The 5,261-nt window shown below is 39.4% G+C and overlaps 1 long non-coding RNA gene across 1 annotated transcript; it reads right to left on the reverse strand.

Annotated features, from left to right (window-relative positions):
* Positions 1 to 1,943: 1,943 nt before the first annotated feature.
* Positions 1,944 to 2,466, reverse strand: LOC147698677 (uncharacterized). The gene is made up of 3 exons (XR_015299219.1): positions 2,369 to 2,466; positions 2,178 to 2,286; positions 1,944 to 2,069 (listed from the first exon to the last, which is right to left on the reverse strand). It is a non-coding gene; the product is annotated as an uncharacterized LOC147698677 (long non-coding RNA).
* Between the last annotated feature and the right edge of the window lie 2,795 nt (positions 2,467 to 5,261).

The following is a 5,261-nucleotide window of genomic DNA, read 5'->3' on the forward strand; positions in this document are numbered from 1 at the left end:
AACGATGCTTCAGTTTGATGTTTCCTTTGACTAAACGACATTAACAGCCGAGAAGGTGCTGGCGTTGGTGTGGAACGGACGATCTTTGGCCGCCATTTTGATTGAGGTTTGGGGTTAGGGGTCTAGCTGCCCTGCCCTCACGCCCTCGCAAGTACAAATGATACCTTCTACACATACGTGCCAAAGGTAGAGGGGGAGGGTTAGCCATAATCTACAATGACCAGTTTCAATGCCGCTTCTCCACAGAGGACCTCCCGGACTGCGAAAACATGATTTTTTCCTTAAAATTCACGCCCACTAATATGTTCTCTGGCCTTCTGCTCTACCACCCTCCAGGCCCCCCCGGACCAATTTATGAATGTGCTCCCCACCACCGTCGCCAATTTAGCCCTTTCCCCTTCCAACTACACGATTTTAGATGATCTTAACATTCACTTCGATGATCCCGCTGATAACCCGGCCAATGAACTCGTATCTAATTTATCAGCCCTACAAATTACCCTGCAGGGTACCGCTCCTACTCATATAAAAGGACATCTTCTGGATGCCGTGTTCAGCAATTCCCGGATTCTCCAGAGTAATCCCCCTGTACCTCTCCCTTGGACTGACCACTCGCTAATCCCACTTCCCCCTCGAACAACTCTAAGACACATATCAGGAAATGGCTGAACCTCTCTGCTGGCCAGTGGTCCAACCTTCTAGAGAACACCCTACCACATCCTAGTCCAGACCCAGAGAGAGCGAACCTCAACTTCAATCTCTGGATTCTAAACTCCTTAGATACTCTAGCCCCCATAAGAACCACCCATAAGAGATCAAACCGTAGGCCTGCAACATGGTTTTCTACAAAACTTAAAGACCTTAAACAAAACTGTAGGAAGCTAGAAAGGAACTGGAGACTGAACACCACAGAAAAAAGTAAAGCTAGCCAACGTGAGGCAACAAGGACATACAAGAAAGCAATAAAAACTCCCCAAGCCGCCTTCTATGAAGGAAAGATTTGTGCTGCAGAAAACTCCCCTAAGGAGATTTTCCGGATAGCCAAATCTTTGATCACCATACCTCAAAAAATCCCCAATCAGGAAGACGGTCTTCCTAGGTGCAACAGCCTCGCAGAATTCTTCCATCAAAAAATGGAACTTATGCAGTGTGCTTGTGCAGTTTCTATTATGAGCAACATCCAATCGCGACTGCATCTGTTCGCGATTAGTGTCCAGCTTTCCTTGAACTTCTCATTATTTACGAACAGACCCGGTTCGTTCCTAATTTGAAGCCCTACTGGTATGATGCCTTTCCTACAATACTGAATTATGAACTCAGAATGTAATTCTGTTCGTATCATTTTTTTCTTTAGGTTCCAGAGTTTGTTCCACCTCTCATCATCATTTTTCGTCAGTGTCATAGAATTAATAGTTTTTGATGAATCTCCTATTAGTTGTTTAAATTGGTCTTCTGTAAAACCAAACGTACGTAGTGTATCCATTTTATTACTTATTTAATTATTTTGCACCCACTCTCCAGCTACAAGAGCTGTAGAACAATCTCCAAAAAAAGAGAGTTTCCCAGGGACCAGAAAGGACTGGGTTTCAGATACTTATCAAAAAAAGGAAATTCCTTTCTGTGTATTAATCTTTCAGTTAGTGACCATGAGGCCTACACATTTTTAATCAATTCTTGTTACTTTGTGATTATAGCATTAGTTAGATATTTAATTGACGTTAGTACTCCACACTAGAATCTCATTTTTTGTTACTCTCAAAGTTTTATTTATATAAGGAAACATTTACATTTGTAAACCATATATTAAAATTGCATACAATTGGTACTTTAAAAAGGGTGCTCTGTTACACTCTTATCCACTTTCTAACAATTCCGAGTTACGGTATCTATCGCAGAGTCACACCAATTAAAAAAGTTATATACTTTCGTCGGTTCAAGTTAAATACACATTACCAATAATTCATACACAATAAAAGTCCCACTGTCGACGCGTTTCGGTGCGTTGGTTACATTTATGGCACCTTCCTCAGGACGGACGAAATTTAAAACCAAAGATTATTTACTTCTTTCTACAAAAGAAAAATGGATATAATTAATACAATGTTCCTATAGAGAGTTTTGTTCTAGTTGTGGACTGGTCTAAGGTTATTCATTATTTACATGTTTAATGCCCTTACTTGTAGTATAGGTATTGAATTCCTTATGTTTAATGTTCAGGACAGTTATATTTCCTTTTGAAGTTGCGGTTAGATCACTCGCATCATAGTCTTTTGAATCATTGACTTTCTACAAAAAATAAGAGCATTGGATTATATGCCATACTGCAGATAGTTCTGGCTTGTTCTTACATTTCTCCTGTGCCACTTACTCATAAAATTTTAATAGACCCTTTATTTTAGGGGTTTCAGTTGGAGCCGGTGCGTTTTTTCAATGTGCACCGTCAATATTAGGTAATCTTGCCGTGCCTGTAAAGTACACGAAAGTTACTCAAAGGGTATATTTCATAATTTTTAAACCATTGGATGTATATGGAGTTTATCACCCTGATACATACCGATAGCTTTTCCACCTAATGCCGGCACTCAGGCTGTTCTTACTTGCACCCACTTACGTGGTGTCTTTATACCTATGCCAAAATAACATGATGTTGTGTTTTAGTAAATTGATGCACAATGATCGTCACTTGTCATTATACCCAGCATTGTTGGTTTTCAAAAGTGGTATACATACCTATTCGGGATGTAGTGTCCTTTAAATGCCTGAGATGCAGCGTTAGATTTCTGTTTCTTTAAACGCTGTAGGTCTCGCTTTATGACGGAGAGATGTTTTCAATTCAATCTTCTCCCGACCTACACAGTGAATAAATCATATTTGGTCGGGTGTCATGGGCCAAAAAATGACATCGCATTTATTACTACGTCTACGTATCTTCATAGTTTCCCTGGTTTGTATAACGACACTTCACATTTCACTTATTTTTCTACATTTACTAATCTTACAACTTTGTTGGCTGAATTTTGGCCATTCTTTTAGGCACCCACTTGTTTTCTTTTAGTGATGCTCCTAGTTTTTAGAAAGGCCCCTCAATTGAGTTGGTACTATTGGCTTATGGTTAGTGCTATGGTGCCAGAATTCTGTGCTTACTTGTTTAGGGTCTGAAGCACTCCTAGCGGGAAACCGTTTTATGTTTATTATATAAGCCTGCAGGGATATAGTCTGCCTTAGCGCGCTTTCTCATTAAGGGTCAGAGGTAAAGGAAAATCTGAACTTTTCTCCCAAGGACAGCATAAGGCTGTTCTTTTCTTATTATATAAGCCTGCAGGGATATTGTCTGCCTCAGTGCACTTTCTCAGTAAAGGTCAGAGGTAGTGTAAAATCACAACTTGTTCTCTCAAGGACAGCATAAGGCTGTTCTTACTGCTTGTTTCCAACCCCATACATGCGGACCCGTAGCCACAAATAGTGGTAAGAATAAAGGAAGAGAACTCTGTATTCCCCAAACATGGACAGATAACAGAGGTAGAAGCCCACAAAGCCCCAATAATTAACCTTTCAAATAAAATACTAACTAAACATGAAACTAGTGTCTTAGAAAAGGGTTTGGGTTTTGCCCCTAGCACAACAGGGTGTAGATTCAACATTGAAAGGGATGTAAGGGACCTATTCAGAAAAATTAGAATCAAAAAGTTCTTCGAGGGAAAAGAAGACAGAGAAACCACCAACAAATCTGGCTTAAAACCACTGTCCACATGGACACCAAATATAGGGATGGTAGGACCAGAGGTAGATACTTTTGAAAAAGCAGTGACCATTGGTTTAGAGAAGTTACTAGACACACAGGCATGGACTGAAAATAACTTATCAAAAGAAGAAAGGGAGGCATTAAAATCCCTGTCATCCAGTGATGACATCACGATAAAACCTGGAGACAAGGGGGGTAGTATAGTGATTTTAACCACAGAAGATTATGAAAAAAGAATGCTAACACTTCTGAACAATGAGTTACACTATAAACGGAGTAATGTGAAAGAATGGAATAATCTCAAGAAAAAGGTTCATGATGTTGTACATTTTGCTAAAGAAGACAGTATAATTTGTGAGGAGGAATATAGATTCCTTATAAACGAGCACCCTAAGGTCCCTGCACTATATGGGTTGCCTAAGGTGCATAAAAACTTGGAAGATCCTCCAATGCGCCCTATAGTGTCAGGTATCGAATCTTTGACTGAGCCACTTAGTAAATACGTGGACCATTTTATTCAGCCTTTGGTCACACAATTACCCTCGTATATAAAAGACACCACCCATATGATTTCTAAAATAGAGGGGAGAGAATTCAATAAAGATACACAATGGTTGGTTTGTCTGGATATCGAAGCATTATACACGAATATCCCACAAGAAGACACTGTAAGAATGATGAGGGACATTTTAGGTGACGAAAATGGCGATTTAACTTTGCAGAACACTTTTATCATAGAATGTATCGAGATAATTTTAAAGAATAATATCTTTCTATTTAAACAGGATTATTACTGTCAGATCAAAGGCACCAGTATGGGAGCCACATGTGCTCCCAGCCTGGCATGCTTATATGTAGGCAGATTTGAGACCCAGCATATTTACAACGAAATGTGTCCTTTTTTCGAGAACGTAAAGTGCTGGTCGCGTTTTATAGACGATATTTTCTTTATTTGGGACGGTCAGGAAAGGGAACTAGACACCTTCTTAGAATGGATAAACTGTGGGGATCCAAACCTTAAGTTCACTTCCAATAAAAGCCAAGTATCAGTAGACTTTTTAGATATTAAGATTCATGAAAAAGAAGGAGCCCTAAATGTAGACTTGTTTGTAAAACCCACAGACCGTAATACCCTACTTCATCACACGAGCTACCACCCCAAATGTCAAAAGGATGGGATACCCTTTAGTCAATTCCTAAGAGTAAGGCGGAATTGTAGTGACAGAACAAGCTACGAAAAACATGCAGCTATCTTAAAAATCAAACTTGCGCAGAGAGGATACCCCAAGCGATTAATAAGACAAGCATATAAACGTGCTAAGTACTATAATCGTGACAGTTTATTCGAGGCATCTTCGAAAACAAACAACCGCAATGATGGAATCATTATGGTTTCTGACTACAATGGTTTTAGCAATAAAGTAAAAAATCTGATAAATAAGAACTGGGGCATACTAAACAAATCAGGAACAATACCCATTACAAAACCAACCTATGCATATAGGAGAAATAAGACCAT

Source organism: Lissotriton vulgaris, chromosome 8, assembly GCF_964263255.1.
Source record: "Lissotriton vulgaris chromosome 8, aLisVul1.2, whole genome shotgun sequence".
In the NCBI taxonomy this organism is placed as follows: domain Eukaryota; kingdom Metazoa; phylum Chordata; class Amphibia; order Caudata; family Salamandridae; genus Lissotriton; species Lissotriton vulgaris.